General features: G+C 37.0%; 1 long non-coding RNA gene across 1 annotated transcript in view; it reads left to right on the top strand.

The window, feature by feature from the left end:
- LOC118002648 overlaps positions 1–25,009 on the top strand; it is a 207,203-nt gene that overhangs the window by 62,524 nt on the left and 119,670 nt on the right. Inside the window, exon 3 of the long non-coding RNA XR_004677079.1 lies at positions 13,925–14,023. This is a non-coding gene — a long non-coding RNA (uncharacterized LOC118002648). The remainder of the gene's footprint in view (positions 1–13,924; positions 14,024–25,009) is intronic.

Raw genomic sequence — 25,009 nt, 5'->3', positions numbered from 1 at the left:
CGACTGCCTTCGGCTCAGGTCATGATCCTGGAGTCCCGGGATCGAGTCCCGCATCAGGCTCCCTGCTCGGCAGGGAGTCTGCTTCTCCCTCTCCCACTCCCTCCTCTTGTGCTCTTTCTCTCTCTCACTCTCTCTCTCTCGAATAAATAAATAAAATCTTTAAAAAAAAAAAAGATTCATTTTCTCTGTTGGTCATCGTGTTGACATTTCCAGCAGATGGCATTATTACACTGAAGAACCAAATAATATAGGCCAGGCATTCTTTTAGTAAATGAACATTTTAGAAAGGAAGAGAAGAGGGGAAGGAATTATTACTTATTGAAGTCTATTAGGTGTTAATCCTTTTCTATGTGTAATTACCCTCAATGCACACAGTGACCCTTATAGGTAGGTATTATTATAAACGGAGGCTGAAAGAATTTAAGAAATTTAGTGTTCACAAAGCAAGTAAGTGACAGGTCCAGGATTATAACCTAGATCTGGCTGATTCAAAATACCTGGGTGGCTACTATGTTTAGAATCTGTGGCATTACAATGAAAATATTCATTCTATAGAAACAGCTTCAAATGAATGAGGTTGATACCTTCCAAATATTTTTGGCGGGGGGGAGAGTTTAGAGTTTTGTTGTTGTTGTTTTAATGAAATATTATCAACTTTTTTTTTTTTTAAAGGGTAGAGGCATTTCTGTCACAATGGAACAGAGACATCTGAAAATCTATTCCTTTTCAGAAGCAATGAGAATACTGCCCCCGTCCCCCCAAAAGTAAAAATCAATGTTTTCAGAACTCTAGGAATTAATTAAATATTGCAACAATCTGGGGAGGGTTTATACAAGAAAAATTACTGAATGTTGGTAAGAACAGCAATATCAGTGGCCTTGTAAGTTGTTCAGTTCTCATTCCCTTTTCCCCTGCACTGTGGTAGTTTTGAAAACCAGTAGCCTTGTAGCCATAATAGTTGTGAAATCCAGCAGCTTAGAGATACTTAGAGAAAAGAAGAATGGGGTTGAATATCTCCCAAATGCCCCATTCCAAGAGAGTCGTTAATATTCATCCTGTCTAGCAGATTTCTGGAAAAGCCCTTCACAGAATGTGTTTATATTCAGTCTGACTCAGCGCTCACTCAGTGAGAGAAGCTCTTTCCCCTGGAGTCTTTGGTCAAAAAGCCATCAGCATCACAGCTATCTGAGAAAATACCAGTTGACTAAAACAACAGTCTCAATGTAAAACCTAAATGAAAAATTAGGGAGATAGAATGTTCATTGGAGGCTTTTAGAAGCTTGAATTTATTACGGGGGATCTTAAAATCCATGTGGATGTGAGAACTGTCAACATGCCTGGAGAGCCCTGGGAGAGCACTGATTTCTCATCTCTGGGTGAATATAAAGTTTTATACAAGCTGGAAGCAAAGGCTAAGGTAGAGTTGTAAATCATGAAGCACTGAAATTTCGCACTGATACTTTTTGCTGATGGTCTCTCTGTGTGTTAGAGGTTTACTGGTTCAAGGTATTTAAGGACATTTCTATCCAATCATTAGCCTGCCATTAAGCTAAGCAAACAGAGACGTTAGTGGCTGCACATACACAAAATAAAGACTATAAAAGAATTAGCCCAGGAAAGTTCCAAGCAAACAGTAACTACTATTACTACAACAAAAACTACAAACAGCAATATGAAAATAAATGCTTGGTAAGGAGGAATCTCATTTTTAAAGTTACCACATTATAATATAACACCAGTTTTTTAGCAAAAACATTATCAAGCAAGGAGAGAAACAAGGAAACATGATCCATACAAAGGAGGAGAATCAATCAATGAAAACTGTATGTAAAGAACAAACTCAACCCATAGGTAAGTAGAAGGAAGGAAATAACGCAGAAGAGAGAAGAAATAAATGGAAATGGAAAGGCAAAAGAGCGAATCCAGAAGATGAATATTTGGTTCTTGAAAAGATCAACAAAATTGACAAATCATTAGCTAGAATAAACAGTAAAGAGCTAGACTCATTACTAGAGACAAGAGTGAAAGTGGGTATCACTACTGTGAACAGTCATGCCACAAACTGCATAACCTTTGTGAAAATAAGAAGTTCCTAGGAATCCCACCTGCCTCTTTTGAAAAATAGCCCTAATGGTTGTATGGAAATGCAAGCAACGCAGATCACTAAAACATATCGAAAAAGAATAAAGTTGGAGGATTCACATTTCCCAATTTCAAACCTTTCTATAAAGCTACAATAATGAAAACAGTGTGTTCACTGGCACAAGGATCAATAAATGGAATAGAATATAAATTCCAGAAATAGCTTCTTACCTTTGTCGATTGATTTATAAAGAGTGTCAAGACAATTTAATGTGAACACAATAGTGTTTTTAACAAATGGTGCTGGGGCAACTAGATTTTTATATGTGAAAAAATGGACTTGGACCCCATGTCACACCATATAAAATATTAACTCAAAATAGATCAAAGTCATATATTTAACAGTCTATATAGCTCTTAGAAGAAACATAGGGGTGATTCTTCATGACTTTGGGTTAGGCAATAGTTTGTTAGATATGATATCAAAAGTACAAGAGACTATATTATATGTCAACCATACTCCAATTTAAAAAATTTACATGAGACAAAAGAAAAAAATAGATAAACTGGACTTTAGAAGCAAAACTTCTGTGCTTTAGAGGGCACTATCAAGAAGTGGAAAGGCAATGTACAGAATGAGAGAAAATATTTGCAAATTGTATATCTGATTTAAAAGTATATGTCTAGAAGATAAAACTCTTAAAACTCAAAAATAAAAAGACAACCTAGTTAAAGATGGGCAAATGATTTGAATAGATATTTCTCCATAGAAGATACAGAAGTGACCTACCTGTAAGCACATGAAAAGATGCTCATCATTAATTATTAGAGTAATACAAATTAGAACCACCATCTGAGATACTATGTAATATCCCTTGATAGCTAAAATTAAAATTAATAGGCAATAACAAGTGTTGGTGAGATTATGGAGAAATTAGTATCCTCCCATATTGCTGCTGGAATTGTTAATGGTACAGCACTTTGGCGAACTGTTTGGCAGTTCTTCCAAATGTAAAACGCAAAGTTGCCATGATTGGATCCAAAAATTTTTCCCTGTCAGTATAAAGCCCCTGTACACCAATGTTCAGAACAACATTATTCTTACTACCCCAAGTGTAAACAACTCAAGTGTCCATCAGCTAATGACTGGATAATTAAAAGGTGGTATATAGACACTGGGGAGGGTATGTGCTATGGTGAGCCCTGTGAATTGTGTAAGGCTGATGAATCACAGACCTGTACCCCTGAAACAAATAATATATTATATGTTAATTAAAAAAAGGTGGTATATCAATACAGTGGAGTATTACTCAGCAATAAATAGGAATGAAGTGCTGATACATGCCACAGCTTTGAAAACATTATACTATGTGAAAGAAGCTAACAAAAAAGACAACAAAAGACAGCACAATGTATAATTCCACTGATATGTAATGTCCAGAATAAGCAGATCTGTAGATCCAGAAAGATTAGTTGATGCCTAGGCTTGGCAAGTGGGGAAACAGCATTGACTGACTGCTAATGGGTATGGGATTTTTTTGCGGGGTGATGATTCACAATTCTGTGAATATACTAAAGCCCACTGAAATATACACTTAAAAAAGTGAACTGTATGGTACGGGTATTATCTCAATAAAACTTACAAAAATATATAACACAAATGCAGGTTTTCTTTTCAAGCTGAGATAGAGTGTCCCTATCCTTGGGGATGTGTAGGAAGACTAGTGTATATCCAATACTTTCTTTGGGTCAATGACTTTAGAAATATAATCTTACTTAAAATGACCATCTTTGTCATATTACTGTTATCCTTGTCATTTTACAAGAAGGAGATGTTATGTTAGAGGGTAACTACTTTCCACAGGGTCACACATCTAATAAGTGCTGGAGCCCACGTCTATCTTTTTTGCAAAGCCTGTATACTTTCTATCCTTCATTCTGTGATTCATTGAAAAGATGTTTCATTGTTTTCATTGTTAATGTTGTATGTTGTTCTGTTTTTGCTCCAGGAAGGGTGATAACTGCCCCCATGTTAGTTTTGATTATTGGCAAAAACAAGTTGAGAAAAAAATGTCAGTTTTCTCTTTTCACACCACTTTATTAATAGCTAATTTCAAAGCTGGCCAGCCTATGACATTCTGTTTGGTATACTGAATAGACGGTACTGTGTCGACAGATGATTCTTGTCTGTCTGCAAACTGAAACTGAATTACAAAATAAGGAAGACAAATGTTTCAGGGGAGGGGGATTTTTCTTGGTATAAAAATAATTTTCTCTCAAGTTGATTAATAATGTAGGCCTTCACTTCCACAAAGCAGTTTAGAAAAGCAAGAAATAATCTGAGTTTTCAAATATAGGCATTGTTTTAGGAGTTCGTATTATCATATTAAAGTTGAGCTGGTTTGGAGAAAACTATGCATCTATGTGGGGTTTGTTAACATTTTTCAATCATAAAGAAATTGCATAAAGTATTCTTTTAAGAGGCAGACTACCTTAATACATTGATAATGATTCTCCGTACAGAATGTTTGAGGAACCAGGGTAGTTACTCTCCCTGGGTCTCATTTTCTAAAACGAAGCACCTTATTAGCCACTCCTGAGGGTCCTTTCTGGCTTTTTGATTACATGACACTCTGACTAGCACACAGGCACACCTGCAAACCTGTCGAGAGTTCCTCAGAATCATTAATGATTATTCATGGCAAGGGAAGCGGAGGTAACATTGACTCTGAAAGCCGATCCTTCTCACTGGAGAAGTGTGCTCTTGTGTTACAGTGTTTTTGTGTATGAGAAATGCCACCTGCCAGTACTTGAAGGTCTCTGAGCACAAGGGATCGACTCAGTGCCCTTCATGTTAAAACATCTCCTGCAAGCCTAGCACAGTGTACCTGTGGTGAGGGCCGTAGTATGGATGCTCACATTGATGTTTTTGAGAGTTTCTGCTACACATATCCAGCTTGATCTTTGTCTCTTGCCAAAAGGTGCATGACAAATCTTAGGGTGTCTTTTTTTTTTTTTTTTTTAAGATTATGGCTGTTTTGCTTTTAATCAGAATTTTTTTGAAGTACACTAAGCTGAACGTCCTCTTGGTGCCTTATACATATCTTTAGTGGAATTCTATAGTAAAAAAAAGTACATTATTTGAAAGGAGAACAATATGTGCTAATATTATCTCAGAAAGAACAATTATAAATGATTCACAGAATCACAAGAGTTTTTATTCTTGATCCTCTTCTTGCCATTGTAGATCAAATTCATTTTTAGTGATATAAGCTAAAAATTATTCATGAGTTCTCTACTAGCATAATCAAGAGTCTAAAATTAGGACCATATCTAAAAAATTTAGGATAATATTTTAAGTTTAACTTTGTTTTTAATTAGCAAGATGAGATAAAATAAAAATAGATTAATACATTATTTAAAGATCAAATTTGCTTTCAAGCCTGTTCTATTTGTTTCAATTCCCACGATAGTTCGGGCGAGGACTGGAACGAATCAAGGTTGCTGTAATGAGCAGCCATATACTGGGAAGAGCTGAACAGGATTTCTAGGGACTAGTCATTTTTGTTGCTGGAAGTAGTCAGGGCTAGCTATATTCTGAATTTTTGCTGCTTATAACTTCAGGAGCTTAAAGAATCAGAAACCAAGAGTAATGAACTAGACACCGTTTTGAACCTTAGAACACTTTAGAATGTACAAAGCCATTCTCTCCCTATAATCACATCTTACAATTTTTTTTTCTAAGAAAATAAGAAAAATATATGCTCAATGTAAAAATTTTGGAAGATACAAAATACAGAGAGAAGAAGGTTAAAAATGTTCTTGTTAATGTTTTGGTACGTTTCATTGTAGCTATGATAGTTTTTTAATAAACTTTTGTACTTAGTGAATCCAGCCCGTATTTGTGAGGAATTTTGCTGAAACGTTAATAATGAGATAATTCTGGGGAAGTTGTATCGAATGGTTCTATATCCTGAGAGAAACCTGTATTGATACGAAATGAACAAACCTTTTAGAATTTCTAAAAAAGAAAAAGAGTTTTATTTAAGCCCAAGTGAGGACAGCTGCCCTAGATACATAACCTTCACAAAGAAGAGAGTGCTCCAGAGAAGGAATGTTTGATACAGGGTTACATATGTTTTTTGTTATGTCAAGAGTTACAAATCACTTTGATGAAGGGCATTTCGGAAAATTACAAACTTTATCTTGTGGGTTTAGTATGTGCAAGGTTGCAGGCTTCAGGGGTATGGGAATGGAACGTAGGGAGATTTTTATTCTTCAGTTTGAAATGTTTCTTGGGTTATTTGCTAACGAAGCAGATGTACAATGTGTGCTCAGGGCTGAAATAGAGCCCATGCTTTGAAGTTGGGTGAAGTCATTTTGACCTTGGTAAAAGTATAGCTTCCCAGGGAGCCCAGAGTCAGGACCCACAAACATTAAAAGTTGAAAATTTTCTTTCTCACATGTTTGCAACTGATGAAATGTATGGTAGCTCCTGGTTCACCTATTTTCTGGGTCTTGTATAGTACAAGCTTCTGGGTTATTTACTTGGGAAAGTTAGGTGCAGTTAATGGTTTATGCCTTAAAAGATAGGCAAATACCTTGGCTTTATTCTATGGAAAAAAGAAGATATTGTAAAAATGAGCAAAGGATAAATATAGGCAAGGATGTCTGGAAGGAAAATTTCAGGCAAACCTTGAGATGTTGTCCTATGAGTAATTTAGAAAGGCTGTTTGAACTGTGTATCAGACGCATCTTGCTCACATTCTCAGATTTTTGTGGTCTCATGTGTGTCACCCTTGGCCACTGCTCCACCTACGTCACTTCTATGGTGACACACTCCATGCAGGCTGAGTGATACCATTGCCTGAAGTCATCAACCATACACCCAGACTTGCTGACGTTCCCAAAGAGTAAAATATGCAATTTGGTAAGTACTGTTTGGAGCATGAAAGAACACTAAAGGTGGCAAGGAAAGCTTTGCTGGGACTTGAAAATTTAATAGGATTTTGTTAGATGAACAAATTGGAGAGGAGGGATTGCTATGGAGAAGAGAATAGACATGGAGCTCAATTAGGAAATTGTTGCAATAATCCTCATAACAATGAAATAAAACCACCACAGTGGCTTGGGAAATGGAATAAGAGAATTATTTGAGACATAATTATGTGATGGAATTGACATATTTAGGAAATTGGAAAAATGTAATAGGAAGTGAAAGCAGGTGAGAAAAGGAATAGCTAAGAGGAATCCCAGGTTCCTGGTTTGGGCAACTAGGTTGATAATGAAGCTATTAATCATGGTAAAGAATTCAGGTAGAAAATTCTTTAGGTTACAATGGTGGTGAGATCATTCTTTGAAATTTTGCATTCAACATGTTTGTAGCATATCCAAGTGGAAGTCTGTAAGGAGCAGTTAGGCTATAGGGAGAGAAATATGGGAAAGACTAGAGCTAGTGGCTTTGATTTCCAGTTATTGGAGATTGGATCTGTAGGCATAGAAAAGGGAATACAACCAAGGTTGGACATTTTGGGCAATGCTAACATTTATCGTTCAGGGAAAGGTGAGTGAAGTCAAAGTAACTGAAAAGAAGTAAGAAGTGAATGAAAAGATAATAATGAAGTGACAGAGAAATTATTTAAGAAGTGATAGCATCCAAGGAATTCAAGGGTCTGTGTTCCCATGATAAATTGTAAAATTATAAGGCCAACAGGAATTGCATATCAAGAGATATTATTCCCATTTCCTGGAAGAATATTTCAGGACAACTGTTGCTGCATATGGAGGGGCCATCTAATAATACCAGTTTCTTAGGTTTGAATACTTAGTGGCATAATCCAAGTTATTTCCATGAAGGTTTTATACTATGTTCGTGACTGGAAGCTTCCTTGTGTTACATTCATATCACATTTACATTTATTGGACATTCAACAAATATTTATAGAGTGTCAACCCTATATGAGAGATAGGATACATTTTTAGTGAACTAAAAAGGCAAAGACCCTTGCTCTTGAGAAGCCAACATTCAAGAGACAGAATAAGAAATTAGCACAATATATACTTTTATAAAAGGTGATAAGTGCTATGGAAAAACTAAAATGGAATAAATAAGATAAGGAGTATAGTGAGCACAAGAGGTCTGGGGCTGGGTAGTTTACTATATATATGTTAAATAGTGCATAGGACCTCATTGAGAAACTGAGGTTGGTGAAATATAAAGAGGAGAAGGAGTTAGCCAAGTGGATACACAAGGAAAGAGCATGCCAGGCTGAAGACAAGATAAATGCTCAAGACAGGTGCATGTCCAGCATGTGTAGGGATCTGGGAGGAGACTGTGGATGTAGGCAGAGTAAGCAAGGAAGAGCAGGTAGATTCTGTAGGGCCTTGTCTGAGTCTTATTAGCAGTAGGAAAGGAATCCTTTGCAGGTTTTAATCAAAGGAGTGACCTGATCTGACTTGCCTTTCGAAGGATCATTTTGGCTGCTCTATTGAGGAGAGACTTTTTTTTTTTTTTTTGTAGAATTCCATGGTTACTGCTACTCCCTGATGCATAAGAGTAAAAATAGGAGAGCTAGGAAAAGGTTAGATAACAGGTAAAATTTGATGATGGTTTCAGGATGGTATCAGTGAAATAGAAATAGATGGATTGTGGATATATTAGGAATATAGAGTCTACAGTATTTCCTTTGTGATAAAACAATTTTGTATAGTAGTCAGCTACACCAAACATTTGGCAAAGGACCTTATGAAAAGAATATTTTGCAAGGTATTTTAATCCAATGTTAATATGTTACCATCAGATTCATCTTCCTCCTAAAATTTATGCTAATTGGTATTATAGTTATCGCTGTGTTTAAGTCACTAGGCTCTGCAAATATGTGTGTGACAGGGTTTCATGGTGTGTAAACAGGATTAAACTGTGAGGTGGTAGAAATTATACCTGCTCTTTTCCCAGTGGATGGAATATACTTTCAGGTTATACCTGCTCTTTTCCCAATGGATGGAATATACTTTCAGGTTGTTTCTCCCTTCCACAGATTCAGTACTTCGAATCCCTGAATATCTAAATAATTATCTTGACATGACTCTTTCAGATATGCTGGTCTGGTTGGTATACTTTGCATGTTATAAACTATAGTCATTTTAAGTTAATGCCTTTAAATTATGAAACCTATAGTATTGTATTATTACTGGACAAGGACTTTGTGAGAGGCTGTTATGCATGTAAAATTTGGTTCAATTGAGAGGAACATTTGGATGACTTCATAAATATTGATTGAAATACATGCTGGTCTAAGAAAATTACAGTTTGCATGGTTTGATCAAATAATGCAGTTCTGCAATTTTTTTTTTGTCAAATTTAAGTTTTCCTCAACAGATAGCATTAGAATGCTCTTCTGTTTAAGTTAAACATGGCACCATATTTAATTGTCCAATTATCTTTTAGTGGCATCTTTACTACAGGAATATGTTATCTTGGGCAAAAACAAGTAAGTGTGATAAGCAAACCCTTACAACTAGTCTTTTTATTTTGTTTCATTTTACTAAAATAAAAATAGTAAAAACTACTTTTGGCTAACAGTCTAAACTGTTATAATATATAACCAAATGAGCTCAATGTATATGTGCATACACACACACTGATAAGTGTATGCATGTGCACATATATACATATGCAAGCCCATGATGTTTAACAATATCATCAGCCAGTGGAATTAAGCTCAACATAACTATTATATTTACAGCCATTGTGCATTGTGTTTTCATTAAGTACAGGCAAATAATGAAATAAATTGGTTTTCTCTAGTTAACCTATGGACTAAATCTTACATTTAACCTGAATATTATGAATGTCTGTCTTTAATTAAGGGCATGACAAATGTATCATTTGTTTTAGGGTTAAAAAGAATAGAAATGTAAAGATGTTAAGTAACTAGGCAGGTCACATTTCTTCTTGTGGTTTGTAATATAAGTGAATAAATTATTGCTGACATTATGCTTTCTGAGACAGGTATTGCAATAGCATGGTTATTAAGGAATGCTCTTAAATCTTTGAGTTAACTTTTTGTTAATATATGCATTTTGTTTGGATAACAAAACAGCTGGAGTGAAAACAAAACAAAACAAAACACTATTTTAAAAAAACACAACTGAAGGTCACTGCTCTGCCGCTCTGGGAGTGGCATGATTTCTCTCCTAAAGTACCTGGACATTTTTTAACAAGACACCTTGAGAGACCTCTTTATGTTGGAAAGCGAGAGCCCTCCAGGGTATGGTTTGAAGGAGACTGATGGCTGGACTGCTCAGCATAAGAAATAAACTGTTACTTGAAGGTGGGAGTGACCCAGGAGAGAGAGAGAGGGTCAGAAACATAATAGCAGGTGGGGGACAGTAGAGAAATACCAAGAGTGAGAAATTCCTAGGAGAGGGATAATTAAAGGACTGTCCTTATTTCTATTGTTGCTGTTGGGAGCCGTAATCATCTGCATCTTGCTCCATCACACACCCATTTAGCAGTGTCTACTCTATACACAAATTTCTTGGCTAAATGCTTTTTTGATAAAGGAAAAGGCTGTATGTCTGTGATGGCTGCTGAATAGAGAGAAGAGAATAAATATGTTGGGTCAAACACAAGTAAGAATTTAGCAAGAGAGGAAATCAGAATTAGAGATAACAAAAGGCACACTTCCAGGTTTGGGGAAAATTCTTTCTAAGGAGATTCTTTTCCCTGGACATGAGATAGAAATTAGAGGAAATCATAAAGCAGAGGATGATGCCTGGATTCTACTTGCCTTGGTTGTTGCTTTGAATCTTTACTTCTTTTGGGGCGCCTGGGTAGCTCAGTTGTTAAGCGTCTGCCTTTGGCTCAGGTCATGATCCCAGGACCCTGGGATCGAGCCCCGCATCAGGCTCCCTGCTTGCATTGGGCTCCCTGCTAGGCGGGAAGCCTGCTTCTCCCCCTGCCTCTCCCCTTGCTTGTGTTCCCTCTCTCGCTGTGTCTCTCTCTGTCAAATAAATAAATAATCTAAAAAAATAAATATATAAATGAATGAATGAATGAATGAATCTTCACTTCTTTTTTTTTTTTTAAAGATTTTATTTATTTATTTGACAGAGAGAGAGACAGCTAGAGCAGGAACACAAGCAGGGGGAGTGGGAGAGGCAGGCTTCCTGCTGAGCAGGGAGCCCGATGTGGGACTTGATCCCAGGACGCTGGGATCATGACCTGAGCCGAAGGCAGACACTTAACGACTGAGCCACCCAGGCGCCCCGAATCTTCACTTCTTTTATATTCAAAAAGCTTAAACAGCAGTTTTAAATGTAGAAGGATATGCTCTTTTTTTTTTTAATTTTATTGTTATATTAGTCACCATACAATACATCATTGGTTTTTGATGTGGTGATCCACTAACTCCATTAGTGGAGGTAGGTTGGCATTCCTGGGCTCCTTGCAGCTTGGGAATATAGTAGGGAATCTCTGAGACATTTCAAACATTCAGAAAAACTAACAAAAACTGAAAAGCTTCTCATGATGAGGTGACATGAGCTAACTAATCTGTCAAATATCTCCTCTATGATAGAATTATATCCACTCAGTTGATATTTGTGTAATGGTATCTCATGCCTATCAGAAGCTCTGATTAGCAGTTAGATGTATTTGATGGAAAAAGGAGGAAAAAACAATTATTAAAATTTTCAATTTATATTTCTGCTCTTTCCTCCTGGGCTGAGGTGAGCCTTCTCATTTTGAAGTCCTCTGTGTTCCTTGAGCAGATAATGAGACTACAGAACTGCAACAGAGACAGAGGTCTGTTAACTCCTAAAGCCAATCCCTTCATAGAAGTCTACTTCACTGTGAAGTGGGTGGAAATGGCTCAGCTGTCTTGTTAACTATAGGCAGCTTCTCAAGGAAGTCAATGAAACTCTCAATAGAAGCACCTACAAATTTATGGTGGTGACTGCAGACACAGAGCCCTGGAAGATTTCTCACATCTCCTATTGTGGTTTGAAGAGCATGCTTCAAATAGGACCTGGGATGATGGTTGTCTGCTCGGTCACCAGCAAAAAAGATTTGCAGCTGAAACCCAGGATTCAGTCCATCCTGCAGTCCCTGGAAGAATCTTAGTCTAAAGCACAGATCTCAGCCAAATCTGCTACTGACTTCCACCCTCCCCACCCCCAGAAAATTGTGCAATATATATTGTCTTTGAATCAGTCCATTTTTTGTTTTGTTTTTTCAGTTTTCATATTTTAAAATTGTAGTCCAGAATCTGACTTCTTGATTTTTTTTTAAGTATAATTTTCACACAGCTATTTTAAACATTAAGAAAGAACTAGAAAGGTCACAGTTGGCCTAGGGAAGATATCTAGTCACAGTTTTCATCAACTAACTTTTATTGAACACCTGTTATGTGTGGAAATACAAGGTACATAGTGGTACTTTTGGGACTAGTTTCCTCCTCTAAAATGTGATGCCCTTGAGAATAAGCATCGTCACCTTTTTATTCCCTGCCTGACATAGTGTTTCATACATGTGAGATGAATGAAGAAGTTTCCTTTTTCTCTCTAAAGACTTAAAATATGAGACCTTGAAGGAAGAGGAGGAGAGGCAAGGTGTTGGAGGATTTGGCGAAAGACTGGTCCCTGGCTCCAGCCAACAACTGAGATCTTGAATCTGAGGAAATATCTTTTCTTTGTGGGTGGACAGTTTGTTACCTCATTTGGGATATTTGTGTCAGCTCTCAGAGCTCTTAGAAATGCATCCTGCCAAAATAGAGATTCTTTACTGAATCAGAAATAGTGTTAAGTAAGTCATTTATTCTTGTGAGTACCCTAGTTAAGATTATATTTTAATTCAGAGTTTTGTTTTGTTTTTTTCCAATTTCTATGATCTTTTCAAAACATGTTAGTGGAGTTCATGGAGAAAATTCATTAAAAAGGTACTTGAAATCAGCAAATCTGACTTTATCACTAATTAGCAGTGTCTGCCCTGACATCCCATTGGTGGTGTTTTGAGGACCATAACATGTTAAAGTTTTGTTATAAATTTTAAGAGGCTGTATAGGTTCAGATCTTGCATTATAAAACAGTAGTTAAGATCCTGGTACTTGAAGTCAGATCCTGGGTTTGAGTCTTGTTTTTGCCTTGTGTTAATTGTACAACTTTGGGCATGTGACTTAGCCTCTCTGAGGCTTCGTTACTTCATCGCCTGACACCTACTAAGTGCTCAACAGATACTATTTATAATCACAGTATTATTTTTATTGTATTATGCTGCAACTTATTTTAAGGCAAGTTTATTCTATAAAATAATATAAAAAACCCTGTGCTGTCAGTCATTTTCTGGGCAAGCATTTCGGGTTAGTTTTCTTGGGAATGCATTATAAGATGATGAATAGCATGATTTTTAAAAAATTGATCTCATAACAAAGAGTAGAGAGTCTTCTATATTAAGAAAAAGAAAGTCGTGGGGCACCTGGGTGGCTCAGTCGTTAAGCGTCTGCCTTCGGCTCAGGTCATGATCCCGGGGTCCTGGGATCGAGCCCCGCATCGGGCTCCCTGTTCCATGGGAAGCCTCCTTCTCCCTCTCCCACTCTCCCTGCTTGTGTTCCCTCTCTCACTGTCTCTCTCTGTCAAAAAATAAAATAAAAAATCTTAAAAAAAAAAAAAAGAAAAGGAAAGAAAAAGTCGTATTAAATTTGTCCAGGTAAGGAATAAACAAAATTCTACCATGGTACATAAACTGTTCAAACACCATGAATTAACATTCTTTTAGTACATAGGGATTTTAGGAAAGAAAGAGTTTAGAGTAACAGCCAAGTTATTATATATCCCCTTACAGATAAAATATTGAAAACGAGGAAATGAATACAAGCAAGAAAAATCGAGCCTGTGCTGGTGAAGTGTACAGACAGCCCTATTTCCTCTACTGCCAATTGTGGTAAGTAATGGCTGCGGTAAAGGCAGTGGTCTGTGTTCAGGAGAATATCTCACCTGTCTGTTTTTATGGAATTGTTGGAGATCAAGAAAGCAGCTGGATTTAGGGAAAGGTCTTGGATACCAGCAAGATTAGAGTTAGAAAGGTCTTGTTTGACTAAGAGGACATATTGTTGACAACATTTGAAGACTGTTACTGGGTTGCCATGAGGAGTCTACATAAATGTGTACTATGAAGTAAAGTCAAAGAGTCTTGTAGAATTATGTGAGATAATGGTGGTCTTAGAGGTCATGGCTCTTTAGTGTGGGAAGCGTTAAGGAAAGAATGGAGTTACGTTATTATGCAGCAGCTCTGTCAAGTAGAGCAGTGTGTTTTAAGGGATAGTGACAATTCCTGGAAGATTTGACAAAGTTCTCTAATTTTTATTAAAAAAAAAAATCTTCCAAACTTCACAGAAGATGAATTTTATTGTATTTAAAAAAAAAAAAAATTGAAGGGCGCCTGGGTGGCTCAGTTGGTTAAGCGACTGCCTTTGGCTCAGGTCATGATCCTGGAGTCCCAGGATCGAGTCCCGCATCGGGCTCCCTGCTCGGCAGGGAGTCTGCTTCTCCCTCTGACCCTCCCCCCTCTCATGCTCTCTCTATCTCATTCTCTCTCTCTCAAATAAATAAATAAAATCTTAAAAAAAAAATTGAACTTGACATGTTTAACCCATGTGAGGGTGGTAACTAAAGAGAACTCTCCAGTCAGTATTAGGAGACATCATCACCCTTTTAAAATACAAATAACCATTTTGTTTCCTTAATCTCCCTCATTTCTTCTTTGGTCTGTTTCTTAAAGGTGGGTGATTCCTATTTTTTCTTCAGAGTCTCTCTATCTTCCTCCTTTCTTCCTTTTTTTTCTAGTAATTACATTGTCATTTAAACATTATGCTAAATATTCAAGGCACCACTGGATATAAGAAATTAGTAAGACCTGATCTTTGCCCTAAGGTTCATGTGTTAGAACAGAAAGGTAAGATGATTTGTAATAATATGTGATAAAGGCTACGTGCTTTGGAAACATACAAGAGGTGACATTTGAAGTTCCATAAAGTCTAAGTGGGTGTTGAGGAACAGGGCATTTCAGGAATGGGAAATGCGCAAAGACTCAGCACGGGGTGTGAAAATGCATAGTGTCTTGGGAGACCCATAAGTCATCTTGTGTGTTTGGAATATAGAATGTATGTTGGAATGTGCAGCAGCTGAAGCTAGATAAGTGGGTAACTAATCATTTTGTATTTTATTCTGCAGGTAGCACAGAGTAATAAGAGGTTTTTAAGCACTCAGTGGGCTATCTCATTTCTTTTCATGGCTTAAGCAGCATCCCTAAATTAGTTATTCCCAAATCTTAATCTGCAGTTCTGACTTTGTTCTTTAGTATCATAATCATATTTGAAACTGCTGACTTACTATTATCCTGCTGTTACTCAAACGTGTCCACTTCAAAAGAACTTACTTTGCTCCTTTAAATTTTTCCTCCATTTGTGCTCCCTTCCTTGTTTCATGTTGCCGTTTCTCTCAAGTTAGCCAGGCTGAACATCTCAGTGCCACTTTTACCTTCCCTCTTTATTTCAATGTCCCCATAGTCTTCTGTTCACCAAACCCTACCAGTTTTGCTCCCAAGTACCTCACACCCATTTCCCCATTTCTGTTCCTACTGCCACTTCTGTAGGGCTCAGACTCTCATTCCTTCTCATCCAGACTTTTTCAATGGACTTTTAAATGATTTGGTTATTTTCTTTTTTATTTCCAGTCCATTTCAAATATAATGGCATCAGAATTTTCTCACAGAAATGGGGGTCTCATCTTATAATTCCTATGCTCAAGGGGCGCTTGGGTGGCTCAGTCATTAAGCATTAAGCGTCTGCCTTCGGCTCAGGTCATGGTCCCAGGGTCCTGGGATCGAGCCCCACATCGGGCTCCCTGCTCAGCGGGAAGCCTGCTTCTCCCTCTCCCTCTGCTGCCACTCTGCCTACTTGTGCTCGCTCGCTGTCTGTCAAATAAATAAATAAAATCTTCAAAAAAAATAATTTCTCTGCTCAAAACATTTAATGGTTCTTCACGTACAGAATAAAGTACTGATTCCTTAGGGCCACAATGCAGGGTCCGTGATCATCATCTGTGTTCTTTCTTTTTAAAAATATCTCCTTCCCTTTTCCTTCTTTTTGTAATCTCCTTCCTAATAAATACTCCTTGTCAGAAATCATCATTCTTAGGTCCACCATAATGCTTTAAAACAAACGAACAAACAAACAAACAAAAAACAAAACTCTTGATACATCATGTCTTACCTTATATTAATTCCTTTATTACTTTAATTATATTTTTAGAAGACAGTGTATTTAGTTATCTATTACTGTGTAACAAATTACCCCCCAATTTCGCAGCTTAACATAACACATTTATTATCTCATGGTGTCACTGGGTCAGGACTCCAGGTGCAGTTTAACTGGGTCCTGTTGCTCAAGCCTCTCACTAAGGCTGAAATCAAGGTGTCAGCTGCAGCTGCAGGCGTCTCAAGGGCCGATTGCAAGGTGGGGAGTGTGGAGTGGGGGCTGGATCTGCTTCTGAGCTCACTCAGTTGTTGCAGAATTCCGTGTCTTCCAGGTCGTTGGACTAAGGCCTCAATTTCTCACTTGCTGGCCAAAGACTGCCCTCCATTACTTGCCATATGGGCTTCTCCATAGGGTAGCTTTCAACAAGATGGCTTGCTTTAGCAGAGAAAGAGAGAGGAAAGGAGGGAGGGAGAGACAGAAAAGGAAGTCATAGTCTTTTATAACCTTACCTTGAAAGTGACATCTCATCACTTTTCTTTTTAAAGATTTATTTATTTATTTCAGAGAGAGAGCCCGAGCTCAGGGGTGGGGCCAGAGGGAGAGGGAGAGAGAATTTTAAGCAGACTGTGCAGGAGTGTGGAGCTTGACATGGGGCTTGATCTTACAACTCTGACAACACAACCTGAGCCGAACCAAGAGTCGGACGCTTAACTGACTGTGCCACCCAAGTGCCCCTCCCCCATCACTTTTACCATAGTGTGTTTGCTAGAATCACATCACTACATTCAGCCCACACTCAAGGAGAGTGAATTACACAAGGTCATAAATGCCAGAAGGCTGGTATCACACAGAGCATTTATATTTTTAGTCTTTACCTCTGTGTCTAATGATTTAGGCATTGCAGGTCTTTCATAATTATCTGGTGAACTGAATGAAAAACACTATTCCAGTTTGCAGCTCAAATTTATGTTAATAATTTCAGTTAATAATATTTTATTAGAATCAGTCAACTCCTTTGGAATTTTTTATGTAATAAAAAATGAGGGAAAAAAATGGAAAGATAATAAGGGATTCGTTTGGGAGCTCACCAAATGAAACCCTCTCATTTCATCTGGTCAAGATGGCTACAACCTGCTAGATAGGGAGGGAGACAGGATAGTGTGAGGGAAATTACCCCATGATATCATTTTCTTGAATTTCACTTGAGGTCAACAATGAAATACATACTGGAATCAGTTCCAGGTAATTTCTTTCTTTTTTTTTTAAATTTAATTTAATTTTATATTTATTTAATTTTATTATGTTCTGTTAATCACCATATATTACATCATTAGTTTTTGATGTAGTGTTCCATGATTCATTGTTTGCGTATAACACCCAATGCTCTATACAGTATGTGCCCTCTTTAATACCCATCACCAGGCTGACTGCTCCCTCCCCCTCCTCTCTAGAACCCTCAGTTTGTTTCTCAGAGTCCATAGTTTCTCATGGTTCATCTTCTAATTTTTTCAATATTTTGGTTATTTGGTTTCTTAATTTTATGTAATTGTGTGCTTCTTTAAACATTTTAAAATTTAAGGCATTGCTAGCTTTAAAATGATTTTTCTCTATAAGTTATAAATTTGAGGTATTGATAGTTTTGAAATTTAATACTGCTTATTAAAAGTTTCAGAAATAATGCACTTTTTTTTATATTAGTTTAAAATAGTTAACTTTTTATGTCATCTTTATAAGCTAAAGATTATTTTAATAGGTATTATAGGCCCAATTCTTGTGGACTATTATTGTATTATAGCTACCTCATTTTATAATTCAGAAATATTATACTTTGACTCCAACGAATTATTTTTATATGCCTTTTCAATGTTATAAACAGATTAAAAGAGCCTAATGTGAAGAAGAGAATAAATTCTTTTAGAAATATTCCTGGTTTCGCTTAAGGTTTTATTCATTATTTAGTTCAAAATAACCTCGGCTTGATCTTTTTTATGTATGTATTATCTATTTTTGAGATGTTTGAGACCAAAAGAATAAAGCTTAAGTTCCCAGGAGCAGCCAAATAATTGCATTTTGATTTTATAAAATCCTTTCTTTTTAAGCTGACAATAGTGATGAAACATTTGCATTTGAACCTGGCAACATATAAATTTGAAAGTTTGTAATGAATAAAATTGTGAATTAAATGAAGAATAGAAATATTACTCTTTTAAAAAAACTTTAATGGAACCATTAAATATGGATTATAAATCAATTTATTTTTCAAGCAACACATTATCAACTTTCTCAGATCCTTACAAATTTGTTCAGATATTTTCTTCCCTAAACTTCTCTCATCTTCAGGTGTGATTTTAAATGCATGTTTTTAGTTCTCTTTAAATATATTACCAAGTCCTATAACCAAGCCCAGTTATATATATTTATACTTTGTACCTGTTCCTCAATTTGAACTTAATGATCAAGCCCATTTAGAATTTAAGAATTTGGAATATAGGATAAAAGTGAATTTTAAACTGGTTACAGGTAATGCCAATTTTACCACATTGCCACCTGTTTTCTCCATAATAAGAAATTAAGTACAATGTCAAATATGAACTAAATTTGATGCTTCTTATAAGAAAGTGGATTTTTTTTCTAAATATTAATGATTATATGGGTACTAAATTTCTCATTACTGCCTTTGAGATATGTTTGATTACACATTACGTTTTGAAGAAAAATAAGAAAAAAAACTATTGATTATTTTTGAGATAATTATAATAAAAAAAGAATACCCACAGAAATCCGTGTTGATTTTCCCCAACTGAATTGACAGTTCAGTTGTTCAAGCTAACAAAATTAGCTAAAAGTACAGAACATATAAGAAATGCAAAGCTTCACAGTCATCAAAAATCTCCCAAAAAACAAAAGCCCAGGGCCAGATGACTTCCCAGGGGAATTCTACCAAACATTTCAAGAAGAATTAATACCTATTCTTCTGAAACTGTTCCAAAAAATAGAAACGGAAGGAAAACTTCGAAACTCATTTTATGAGGCCAGCATTACCTTGATCCCAAAACCAGACAAAGACCCCATCAAAAAGGAGAATTACAGACCAATATCCCTGATGAACATGGATGCAAAAATTCTCACCAAAATACTAGCCAATAGGATCCAACAGTACATTAAAAGGATTATTCACCATGACCAAGTGGGATTTATCCCTGGGCTGCAAGGTTGGTTCAACATCCGCAAATCAATCAATGTGATACAGTACATTAACAAAAGAAAGAACAAGAATCATATGATCCTCTCAATAGATGCAGAAAAAGCTTTTGACAAAGTACAGCATCCTTTCTTGATCAAAACTCTTCAGAGTATAGGGATAGAGGGTACATACCTCAATATCATAAAAGCCATCTATGAAAAACCTACAGCAAATATTATTCTCAATGGGGAAAAACTGAGAGCTTTCCCACTAAGGTCAGGAACGTGGCAGGGATGTCCACTATCACCACTGCTATTCAACATAGTATTGGAAGTCCTAGCCACAGCAATCAGACAACAGAAAGAAATCAAAGGCATCCAAATTGGCAAAGAAGAAGTCAAACTCTCATTCTTTGCAGATGATATGATACTTTAGATGGAAAACCCAAAAGACTCCACCCCAAAACTGCTAGAACTCATACAGGAATTCAGCAAAGTGGCAGGATATAAAATCAATGCACAGAAGTCAGTGGCATTCCTATACACCAAGAACAAGACAGAAGAAAGAGAAATTAAGGAGTCGATCCCATTTACAATTGCACCCAAAACCATAAGATACCTAGGAATAAATCTAACCAAAGAGACAAAGGATCTGTACTCAGAAAACTATAAAATACTCATGAAAGAAATTGAGGAAGACACAAAGAAATGGAAAAACGTTCCATGCTCATGGATTGGAAGAACAAATATTGTGAAGATGTCAATGCTACCTAGAGCAATCTACACATTCAATGCAATCCCCATCAAAATACCATCCACTTTTTTCAAAGAAATGGAACAAATCATCCTAAAATTTGTATGGAACCAGAAAAGACTCCGCATAGCCAGAGGAATATTGAAAAAGAAAAGCAAAGCCGGCAGCATCACAATTCCGGACTTCAAGCTCTATTACAAAGCTGTCATCATCAAGACAGTATGGTACTGGCACAAAAACAGACACATAGATCGATGGAACAGAATAGAGAGCCCAGAAATGGACCCTCAACTCTATGGTCAACTCATCTTCGACAAAGCAGGAAAGAATGTCCAATGGAACAAAGACAGTCTCTTCAACAAATGGTGTTGGGAAAATTGGATAGCCACATGCAGAAGAATGAAACTGGACCATTTCCTTACACCACACACAAAAATAGACTCCAAATGGTTGAAAGACCTCAATGTGAGACAGGAGTCCATCAAAATCCTAAAGGAGAACACAGGCAGCAACCTCTTTGACCTCAGCCGAAGCAAATTCTTCCTAGAAACATCACCAAAGGCAAGGGAAGCAAGGGCAAAAATGAACTATTGGGACTTCATCAAGATAAAAAGCTTTTGCAAAGCAAAGGAAACAGTCAACAAAACCAAAAGACAACCGACAGAATGGGAGAAGATATTTGCAAATGACATATCAGATAAAGGGCTAGTATCCAAAATCTATAAAGAACTCATCAAACTCAACACCCAAAGAACAAAGAATCCAATCAAGAAATGGGCAGAAGACATGAACAGACACTTTTCCAAAGAAGACATCCAAATGGCCAACAGACACATGAAAAAGTGCTCAATATCGCTCAGCATCAGGGAAATCCAAATCAAAACCTCAATGAGATACCACCTCACACCAGTCAGAATGGCTAAAATTAACAAGTCAGGAAACGACAGATGTTGGCGGGGATGCGGAGAAAGGGGAACCCTCCTACACTGTTGGTGGGAATGCAAACTGGTGCAGCCACTCTGAAAAACTGTATGGAGGTTCCTCAAAAAGTTGAAAATAGAGCTACCATATGATCCAGCAATTGCACTACTGGGTATTTACCCCAAAGATACAAAAGTAGGGATCCGAAGGGGTACGTGCACTCCGATGTTTATAGCAGCAATGTCCACAATAGCCAAACTGTGGAAAGAGCCAAGATGTCCATCGACAGATGACTGGATAAAGAAGATGTGGTATATATATACAATGGAATATTATGCAGCCATCAAAAGGAATGAGATCTTGCCATTTGCAACGACGTGGATGGAACTGGAGGGTATTATGTTGAGTGAAATAAGTCAAAAAGTGAAAGACATGTATCATATGATCTCACTGATATGAGGAATTCTTAATCGCAGGAAACAAACTGAGTGTTGTTGGAGTGGGGGGTGGGGTGTGAGGGATGGGGGGACTGGGTGATGGACACTGGGGAGGGTATGTGCTCTGGTAAGCGCTGTGAATTGTGCAAGACTGTTGAATCTCAGATCTGTACCTCTGAAACAAATAATGCAATATATGTTAAGAAAAAAAAAAAAAGAAGAAGAAGAAGAAGAAGGTAGCGGGAGGGGAAGAATGAAGCGGGGGATATCGGAGGGGTAGACGAACCATGAGAGACAATGGACTCTGAAAAACAAACAGGGTTTTAGAGGGGAGGGGGGTGGGAAGATGGGTTAGCCTGGTGGTGGGTATTGAGGAGGGCACATTCTGCATGGAGCACTGGGTGTTGTGCACAAACCATGAATCATGGAACACTTCATCTAAAACTAATGTTGTAATGTATGGGGATTAACATAAGAATAAAAAAAAAAAGAAATGCAAAGCTTCAAAAACAAACAGTATTTTTTTTTGACTAATGGCTAGTTTGTCTTTTTCATTCTAATAAGACATAAACCTCTTAATGGTTTTGAAATTTCATTCAGATTTATTTTAAGGTTAGGAAAGTATATTAAAGCAGCATAAAACTTGACAAAATAATTCTGCCATCCCCCAATTTTAAACTATCAAATTGATTTTCATAGTCTAGTGAGTTATAACATGGAAAGAATAACTGTAAACTGAATAGATATTAATGGGAGATAAGAAGAAAAGGTAATACCATTGTAAGACTATAAAACTATTTATCATATTTCAAACTATTTCCCTGTGGGAGTTATATTGTTTGGAATATGATTATTAGTGATTCTAACTTTTACTTTTCTATGAGAATTTTGTTATGGCATGTGTTCATACATGTATACATATTGGAAATGTGTAAAGTCACTAAAGAGTGCACAGTTGACATCACAAAGTTCACAGACATGGGGATAAGTCATCCAAAAGGACCTTCTCTGGTGGTAACTTGGTCTTATGAACTATGTATCAAAAGAATGTGGTAATTCAGTGCCAATTACTAGTTATGTGATCTTGGACACATTTACTTAGAATCTCCAAGCCTGTTTCACATCTGTTAAAGACCTGTAATCCTAACTTATCTCTTAGGGTCGTTGTGGGGAGTTAATAAAAATAATACATGCATTATGACTAGCATAGTGCCTGGCAAATGTAGGCATTCACTAAATTTGTCATTATGAATCCATTCTTCCACAGTTGTTATTCAGCCCTTATATCTGCCACACAGTACTCTAAGGTCTGGGTATACAACAGTGAACAAAACAGATGAATGGGAAAGTAAAAAGTATACACATAACCAAGATTACTTAAGTAAAATAAATGGTGGATTAGATAATGATAAGTACTAGGAGAAAAATAGGTCAGAGAAGAGAATTAGGAAGTACATTGAGAAAGAGCTTGTAATTTTGAATAGTTTGGCTAGAGAAGCCATCACTGAAATGAAGACATTTTAGTAAAGACCTGAAAGAGGTGAGGGAATAAGGCATGGGGTGTCTGGAAGAAGAGCAGTCCAAGGACAGGGATTGGGCAAGTACAAAGGCCCTGAGGTGGCAACAATAAGGAATCTCTATGGAGTGCACAAGGGCAGAAGATTAAGGGAGGAGATAGTGAAGTAATGGGGGCCAGATGGTGTGGGTCTAGAAGGAGGCTACTAAGACTTTGACTTTTTCTTTGAGAGATTTAGGAAGCCATTGGAAGGTTTTGAGTAGAGATGTGACCTAATCTGACCTATGATTCACAGGGTCACTCTGGCTGCTGTCTTGAGACCAGCCTGAAGGGATATGGGCTCGAAGGCTCTTGTCAATTTAGGTGAGAGATGGTGCCTTGGAGGTGATGGTAACAGTGGAGGTTGTGAACTATGTCGAATAATTGATATATACTGAATGTTAAGACAACAGGTTTTGTTAGAGGATCAGGTTTAGAGTGTGTGAAAGAAGGGTCAAAGATGACCCAATCTGTGGGGCCTGAGCAACTAGAGTGGCATTACTGAGAAGGAAAAGATTGAGTGTATGAGCAGGGGAAGATCAGAATTTCAATTCGGCATATGTTATGTTTGTGAATTTTATTAGATATTCAAATGGAGTTGTGGAAATGTAGTTGGATTAATTATACTGGAATTCAAGAGAAAGATCTGGGGTGGTAGTAAAATTTTAAGAGTCTTAGGCATGCAGATGGTTTCTAAAGCCAGGAGACTGAGTGAAATGTTCAAGGGAGTGAAGTGGATGAAGTAGAAAAGATGAACCAGCAAAGAAAATTGACGGTGAGGATACTGAGATAGGACAAAACAAAACAAAAAACAAGACGGATGATATTCTAGAAGCCAGGGGAGGAGAAGTCAGTGAAATGTAATGAGTCAAGTAAGCTGAGGACCAAGAATTAACAATTATATTCTACAATATGGAGGTCATTGGTTACCTTTTCATTCACCAAACCCCAAAGTTTCCTGATTGATTCTGCCCTCGTATAGTGCTGTCATTATCTTTATCTGAACCATTTTTTGATCTGCTGTTTTTTCTGCTGCTGGACTCCTGTTCATCACCTCTCACTATTCTCATACAGATTTTGATTCTATTGTAAATGAACTTTCCTGTATTGTCATTGTGTCATGGAATTCTTTCTTCACATCCTGGTGCCTTTCTCTACATGGGTTTATAATAGCCATTGTGAGTGGATCCCCCCCCCCCCCCCCGCCGCCCCACTCTGCCTTTGAAGTTCCCTATGATTTTTCTGAAGTATTAGCATTGTTTTAAGGCCACCTGCTGCTTCTCAGTACCTTTTTTTTTTTTTTTTAATCTTTAAGCAAAACCCTTTTCTCTTTTGGTGCTAGTATTATGCATCTAATTCCCATGCCCTGCACCACCTCAGTGCCATTAATCTCCTGGCATTACAACCGCTAGCCACAGTTATTGGATATTTTGGTGGTGTCAGTCTCAGGCAACTTGAATCATTATAAATAGTACACTAAAAGAGCTCATAGTTTGTCACGTGTTTATTACATCATATGTATCTCCCTCATTGTCTCTAAAAAAAAAAAGCAACATTCATTTATATTTGTATACTCTTCTGTGACTTTTAAAAACAGACACATCTCATTAACTTTAAAAATACACATTTCATTGAGAACAGATGTAGAGACCATGAATACTTACTTGATACATTGTAAAAGAAAATTCGGTTTAGTTCTATAAAACTATACTAAGTACTAAATATGTGCTAAAGCTTAAATTGGGTGGTAAAGGGTCAGAATGAGTAAGACAGTGTTACTGCCCTCAGGGAACATGTGGGTGGTATGTGTATATGTGTGTGT

This window comes from Mirounga leonina, unplaced genomic scaffold (genome assembly GCF_011800145.1).
Source record: "Mirounga leonina isolate KUSES-001 unplaced genomic scaffold, KU_Mleo_1.0 Mir_82, whole genome shotgun sequence".
Lineage (NCBI taxonomy): Eukaryota > Metazoa > Chordata > Mammalia > Carnivora > Phocidae > Mirounga > Mirounga leonina.
Note: the sequence above shows the minus strand (reverse complement) of the source record. Positions and strands in the feature narration are given on the sequence as shown.